The sequence below is a fragment of the Tupaia chinensis genome, unplaced genomic scaffold (assembly GCF_000334495.1).
Source record: "Tupaia chinensis unplaced genomic scaffold, TupChi_1.0 Scaffold000402_1, whole genome shotgun sequence".
Taxonomy (NCBI): domain Eukaryota; kingdom Metazoa; phylum Chordata; class Mammalia; order Scandentia; family Tupaiidae; genus Tupaia; species Tupaia belangeri.
The window spans coordinates 2,035,517-2,043,568 of record NW_006159904.1 but is presented as its reverse complement, the minus strand read 5'-3'; the positions used below and the strand labels follow the sequence as shown (position 1 = coordinate 2,043,568).

Below are 8,052 nucleotides of genomic sequence, written 5' to 3'. Positions count from 1 at the left end.
TATGTTAAATGCCAAACGTTTATGCAGGGAAACAGAGAATCAGTACGTAGGTGTTAGACTGGCTTAAGACATTTGAAAAGTTTTTAAGTCACTCCAAAAAGTAGGCTCTTTCTCAAATGTTTGCAATGCCTCTTTTTGATAGTCTGCTGGGTCATAAAGCTCATGAGACTATTAGCTTCAGTATTTCATTCACAGTTCATTTTTAAAACACACACACACACACATACAATTAACAAGCTTCATTACCCATCTGAGGGGACTTCAGAAAGTTTGTAGACGGGAACCAGCAGTTAGCGTAATGGCTATGTCGCTGGACTCCCACGTAGTCGACCGCGGTTCGTGTCCCAGACCCGGTGGCTTAAAACTCATGCCGGGCGCGTGTGCGTGCGTGCCCAAGATCCCGAGAGGAGAATGGAGGAGAAGGGATTGCAGCGTGACCATCCCCCCTGGGGGGGGTGATTTCTCGCTTTCTGTCTCTATGTCTCTCTCTGTCTGTCTGGCGAGCGCACGCGCCCTACAGTGAAAATCTCTCCAAAAAATAAATAAATAAATAAAAATAAAAAAAAAAAGAAAGTTTGTAGACAATAGAATTAAAGTATGAATTTATTTTGGTGCAAAAATTTGAAATCCATGCGTAGGTTTGTTTTTTTTTATAATACACATTGTTCATGAATATTTAAGTTTCTTCATATTATTTGCTTTTCTTTGACTCCCTGGGGGGAAAAAAAAAGCATACCTACTCTCAAAAAGTTAAAAGTTTCCACAATTTTATTATATTTGATAGTCTGCTGGGTCATAAAGCTCATGAGACTATTAGCTTCAGTATTTCATTCACAGTTCATTTTTAAAACACACACACACACACATACAATTAACAAGCTTCATTACCCATCTGAGGGGACTTCAGAAAGTTTGTAGACGGGAACCAGCAGTTAGCGTAATGGCTATGTCGCTGGACTCCCACGTAGTCGACCGCGGTTCGTGTCCCAGACCCGGTGGCTTAAAACTCATGCCGGGCGCGTGTGCGTGCGTGCCCAAGATCCCGAGAGGAGAATGGAGGAGAAGGGATTGCGGCGTGACCATCCCCCCTGGGGGGGGTGATTTCTCGCTTTCTGTCTCTATGTCTCTCTCTGTCTGTCTGGCGAGCGCACGCGCCCTACAGTGAAAATCTCTCCAAAAAATAAATAAATAAATAAAAATAAAAAAAAAAAAGAAAGTTTGTAGACAATAGAATTAAAGTATGAATTTATTTTGGTGCAAAAATTTGAAATCCATGCGTAGGTTTGTTTTTTTTTATAATACACATTGTTCATGAATATTTAAGTTTCTTCATATTATTTGCTTTTCTTTGACTCCCTGGGGGGAAAAAAAAAAGCATACCTACTCTCAAAAAGTTAAAAGTTTCCACAATTTTATTATATGCAGTATAAGGATAATGACGATTAGTTCTTAATTTTGATATTCAAAATGCCTAGTAGGTAGAGTGCTTAATACTATGTGTTGATTTTAAAATAGGAAGGAGAAAGGGAAGAAAAGAGGGAGAAAGAAAGGAAAGGGGAAAAAGAGAGAGGAAGGAAATATAGCCTGTGAAAGTGTTTATTTTAATTTAAAAGACATCAGATACTGCTTTGTGTTGAGTACTTTTCCATTTTGACTGATCATGTGAAATATCTAGGAAATTTAAAAAATCTTAAATTCTCTGTCAGATCCACCAAAATAATCACTGTCTTAGGCAAATACCATTAAATCCTAAAAGCAGTGTTGATTCAGCATGAAAGAGACTCTTTCTGGGCCCCAGGGATATGTTGGTAAGAAAAGCAAAACCCTGGTTGTCAAGGAGACATCTCAACATTTGGATGAGAGGCTGTTTTAATTATATGGTCAGGAAGGCCTCTTTTATGACATTTAGGTAGATACTCAAAGTCAATAAGGTATCCATTAGTCAACATAATTTAAAATGTCCTAACTCTTATAGGGAAAAGTGGCTACTATGGAAGAATTTGGTAAAACATGTTTTTGGGAGATGTAGTTTTGTTGTTACAATATGTGCATGGAAACCACATGAACTATTTTATTCTACCAGAAGCAATTTGATTTATTTCAGATAAATGTGTACTCAGTGACAAGACCACTTTAAAAGCAAAGTTTATCTTTAAAAGCCTATTGAAAAATGAAAAATACAAATCCCTAGACTTTAAACTATGCTCCTATGACTAAAATGATAACACAAAAATAGCTCATGCTCTAAAATTATATTGTACAAAATTATGGATGCATAAGAATCAGTTTCCTCTGAGCTTTGATAATTACATTTTAAATAGAGTACTGACATGCTGTAATTATAATATTAAAATACTAAGATAATCAAAAGCTAAGAAAGGGTACTCTAGGCTTCTAAAAGATTTTGTAAATGTCATTAAAACTTTTGCTGTATTTCAATGACATCATAGAAAGACAATTATTATTTCTATGTTTCTGTTCACAACCAAGTGGCAATCTTCTTGACATTGATAAAATTATTGCCTCTTATCTATCTAATAATATTATTTCAAATAATTCATATTTTGTGCAGTGCACCCCAATTTTCCTTCCAGTGGGAAAAAAGTGTCTTTCCTTTCACTGTCTCCTCTTTTCTCTCATTTCAGAGTAACTTTTTTCTTTTATAAAGCTAATCAAATCTTCCCCACTATGTTTTCATTACTCCCTTTCCTGATATCCAGAAATTTTCTCTATTAAGTGTATTTTCTTTGTAGTTTTATCCTCTTTTTAAGATGTATTTATTTTAGGTTTCTTCTTTCAATGTATATAGTATATCCATTCTCTTTTACCTTAAAACTTAGAGTAAACTAAAATATAACATCTCCAAGGATCCCATCACTGTATGAATTATTACATGTCTTTTCATCATGCCATTAAAGTTTTTAGAAAGTCAGGAATGCATGCTGGCCTCATTATTGATTATCGTTCATTCTCTCTTCTATCTTTGTTTTAAAGGTTATTTGTAAATGATTTTCTTGAACTAGCCCATGGCATGATAGTTAAGGCATTGGTTTCCACACAGCTGACAGGGCAGTTTGAGTCTTGGACTCAGCAGCTTGAGTTACAATGCCAGTCACATATGTGTGTGTGTGTGTCTGTGTGTGTGTGTGTGTGTGTGTGTGTGTGTGCCTAAAATGTCAGACTGAAAAGGGATTGTGGTATAACCATGCCCCATGGGGGAGGTGCTTTCTTGCTTTCCCTCTCTTTCTCTGTCTCCCTCTCTCTCCAGAGAACACACATGTCCTCTGGAAATTTTTTTTTAAAATGTCATTTTATAGGTCACCAGGACTCTGAATCTAAGGGCCTATGGACCTTGTTTCTGGTAATGTGATACTTGAAGTCTTCATATGTTTTAAAACTACTGGGGATCTGTTCTTAAGTCTCCTTCCATAGGCAAGTAACTTTTATTTCCTGCCCCTCTGTTTTGTCTCAATCTTCTCTACTATTTACTCTATTTTTTTTTCTGATGAAAGGGCATATTTTATTAATCATCAAGTTCCTTAGATTATTAATAATAAAAGCTTGCCATATATTAACAATAAGTCCAATTGTTGTGCTCAAATGAAATCCAAGTTATTTTAGGGTAAGTTTGCTTCTTTTTCATCTGAGTCATCATCCATAACTATTTTATGCCTTCTACTTCTGGAATATAAAACTATAGCTTGTTTTGAATTCCATTTTTCAGAGTAACGCTTGAACTAGGACAGCTAGTACAAGAACCTTGGAGTTTCAACTGTACAATGCCATCTTCAAAGCCTTTATAGATTATGTCTCCGCCATCTTCCTGCACAGTTGGCCGTATTCTAGTGCCTAACAATTCCTTAATCATTGCCACAACTTCATCATCTTCTTCAGATCCTGCTTCTCCTGAAGGCGTTTCCTCAGTATATAGGGGTAATCCAGATGCAAAGAAGTCCATGATAGTTGCATAAATAACTGGTTTCAGTAAATTCCAATCTAATTCTTCATTTTCTTTTGTGACAGTGATGAAATCCGGTCCAAAAAAAATACTTTGTACACCTTCAATCCTAAATAACTGTCTAGCCAGAGGGGAGCGGAATGCTGCAGCCCCTGTAGGAAAATCCATGGTCCTGGCCTCAAGAACAGGTTTTCCTGGTATAAACTTTAAACTGTTGGGATTTGGAGTATCTTGTGTTTGAATAATCATGTATCTCACTGTGCTGAGCAAGGCTGCAGGTAGTGGGAAAAGTGGTCTTCTTACCACAAATTGATGCAGAGTCTGTTTCTTAATAGTATATGACTCATCATCGTATGACAATCGCCTGCAGGTTGCTGTGGCTCCTCAGCCCCACTGGGCTGCCACCGCCATCTTAGTCCGAGATTGCGCCTCTATTATTTACTCTTATGAATCAATTCCACTTCTCCATCCAGTTAATATAACTTTCCCTGTGTTTCCAGTCTCAGTTACTTTCAGTCTCTAGTTTATTAATACCGTGTACTGCTTTCACATGTTCAGTTGTAATACTGCTCATTGCTATTATTGACCCAGTATCCTTCCATTAATTGGACTGCCCAAATGAATACACTATCGACTTGGACCATGAAGAACAAAGAGGAAGATGTCTCCAGGTATGTGAAGACAGAAGATCACTCCAGGTGGAAGGAATAATATGTGTAAAAATACAAGCTATGCATTACATGACAATAATATTTCAATCTGGATTTCTAGTAACAGTTCCCATCTAGGCTTCAACCTTGCCTTTCACCAATAGGCCTCTATAAGTTCATATAGGCAGACTCTCAAAATAACCACCTTTCCTGACCTTTCCTCCTAACTTCTCTTTATCATATCCTCTGTCTCAGTTAAGGATACCTCATTTTTCCAATCATCTAGTGATTTTGGAAGATAGCTTTATCTTCCTTTATCTCATCCAGTATTTAGTAACTTACTAAGGAACATGAAATTTTTAGTGTTGATATTACTTGCATCTATTCATGCCTTTTATTTTTAATTACATCTAGTAATTAGTTAATTAGTTAATTAATTTTTGAGTGCCTTCTATGGCACGATAGCTCTAGCCTTCAGGACCTAGAATGATGAGCCAATCAAAATGCCTCAACTTAGGACTTTGTATTTCCTAATAGACAAGTGAACAAATATAAATATTATATAATTTTATATAATTTTAGGTATGAATAAATTATTTTGCATAAGTAATACTGCTTCAGAATGTCTTTATAAGCTAGGTTGTCCAGAGAATGCAGAAGGGAAAGACCAGTTATATACTATCAGTTAAGAGACTGTGGCAGCTGAGCCACGGCCACAGGTCTGGTAAAGATCTCTAAGTACCTGTAAGTGTGTAGCATTGTGCTAAGCCCTGTGCATGCTGTGATGAACAATTTCAAATATATGATGCCTATATTTCTTCTCCCCATTCTCCTTCTTCTCCAGTACTTCCCTGGTGCTAACCCTTCCAAGAACTCTGAAGAAGGTTTGACATTTATGGGCTGCCACCGCCATCTTAGTCCGAGATTGCGCCTCTATTATTTACTCTTATGAATCAATTCCACTTCTCCATCCAGTTAATATAACTTTCCCTGTGTTTCCAGTCTCAGTTACTTTCAGTCTCTAGTTTATTAATACCGTGTACTGCTTTCACATGTTCAGTTGTAATACTGCTCATTGCTATTATTGACCCAGTATCCTTCCATTAATTGGACTGCCCAAATGAATACACTATCGACTTGGACCATGAAGAACAAAGAGGAAGATGTCTCCAGGTATGTGAAGACAGAAGATCACTCCAGGTGGAAGGAATAATATGTGTAAAAATACAAGCTATGCATTACATGACAATAATATTTCAATCTGGATTTCTAGTAACAGTTCCCATCTAGGCTTCAACCTTGCCTTTCACCAATAGGCCTCTATAAGTTCATATAGGCAGACTCTCAAAATAACCACCTTTCCTGACCTTTCCTCCTAACTTCTCTTTATCATATCCTCTGTCTCAGTTAAGGATACCTCATTTTTCCAATCATCTAGTGATTTTGGAAGATAGCTTTATCTTCCTTTATCTCATCCAGTATTTAGTAACTTACTAAGGAACATGAAATTTTTAGTGTTGATATTACTTGCATCTATTCATGCCTTTTATTTTTAATTACATCTAGTAATTAGTTAATTAGTTAATTAATTTTTGAGTGCCTTCTATGGCACGATAGCTCTAGCCTTCAGGACCTAGAATGATGAGCCAATCAAAATGCCTCAACTTAGGACTTTGTATTTCCTAATAGACAAGTGAACAAATATAAATATTATATAATTTTATATAATTTTAGGTATGAATAAATTATTTTGCATAAGTAATACTGCTTCAGAATGTCTTTATAAGCTAGGTTGTCCAGAGAATGCAGAAGGGAAAGACCAGTTATATACTATCAGTTAAGAGACTGTGGCAGCTGAGCCACGGCCACAGGTCTGGTAAAGATCTCTAAGTACCTGTAAGTGTGTAGCATTGTGCTAAGCCCTGTGCATGCTGTGATGAACAATTTCAAATATATGATGCCTATATTTCTTCTCCCCATTCTCCTTCTTCTCCAGTACTTCCCTCGTGCTAACCCTTCCAAGAACTCTGAAGAAGGTTTGACATTTAGCAGATGCTGAAGAAGTACAAAGAATTTCAACACTCTCTTTAAAAATTTGATAAATATGCAAGTCCTTTGGGTACATATGGATAAAATACAAGATGAAAATATTTCATTATTTGATGGGAACATTATGTATCATAAATGTTTATTACATTTTTTAAACCATAGATACAAGGCTCTAGAAGACCAATTTAGCTTGCAAAACACTGAGAAAATGTTTCATTGAGAGAATTCTGACAAATGACCCTACAAAAATAGCATTTACCGGGAACTCCAACTATTTAGAAGGTGCTATAAAGGAACATCTGACTTGGGACCTAGATATACTATCTATGGCAAGTGGGACTATTGTTTTAACAGTCATTATAAATTAAAAGTTCAGCTATCTTCTGCATTATTTCTTGGGCCACACAATAAGATAGTTAACAGACATAATAGAGAAGGACTTTGGTATTGAGTGTTCTATTCATAGACAACTAAATCAGTTTTATAGGTAAGAACAATTATTCCTTGGTTTTGTTTTCTTTTGTTTGATTTGTTTTCTTTCCTCCCCATTTTTATGTTCAGCCTCAGCTATAACAGGCACCAAGGCAATGTTTTTGTCGATAGAACTCTATCTCTTGTCATAAAGACATTGCACTGAATTTACTGTGATTAGCTCTCCTATCATTTACTCATATAAAGCACGAAATACAATTTCTTCAGAAGCAATGACTTGCCTAAAAGGTACTGTTTTCACTTTTTTTCCCATTTATAAGTAATAATTAGATTCAAGTGTGATTTACTAGTTTTAATTTTTAAAAATAGAGAAGTGTAATTGTGGGTTTCACTAACTCTAAAGAGCTGGAGTGGGCTTGGTATAAGAACATTAAGACTTAAACATTTTTTAGCTTCCGTCTAACACTTTCCGTTGCTTTTCCTTCTTCATTTGGTATTACTCAAGTGCTATTCTCCACACATTTTTTTTACCTTCAGGTTGGGATATGGTTGTAGATTTTGCAGGTCTGCATCATTCCAGCTAAATAAGATACACCTTCCGTTTTGCTTTGAGTTATCAGGGGACAGCTTGCAGGTACATTTTATTATAGTGCTAACAAGGAAACCCTACAGAAAGATCTTGACAGTCCTGGAATAAATCATATAGTATCGATGGATGCATCATTTTGTCCACGGGAATAGGATATTCTTGAGTTACAACCGACAATACTAAGTTTGTGATGTTGATGGGGTACTATTATTTGCATCCAGAGTAACGAGTTGTATATTGTAGGAAGGCACAGATACATTGAGAAAAGAAACGAACAGAATAAAAGTATATATTGGATACAGTGCAATTTCTACGTGTGTGTGTGTGTGTGTGTGTAGTCAGTTAATTAATAAATTTATATTCTCAGTACTTTA

General features: G+C 36.1%; 1 pseudogene; it reads right to left on the bottom strand.

Moving 5' to 3' along the window:
* Window positions 1-3,694: 3,694 nt before the first annotated feature.
* On the bottom strand, window positions 3,695-4,214 carry LOC102487149 (NFU1 iron-sulfur cluster scaffold homolog, mitochondrial pseudogene; annotated as a pseudogene).
* Between the last annotated feature and the right edge of the window lie 3,838 nt (window positions 4,215-8,052).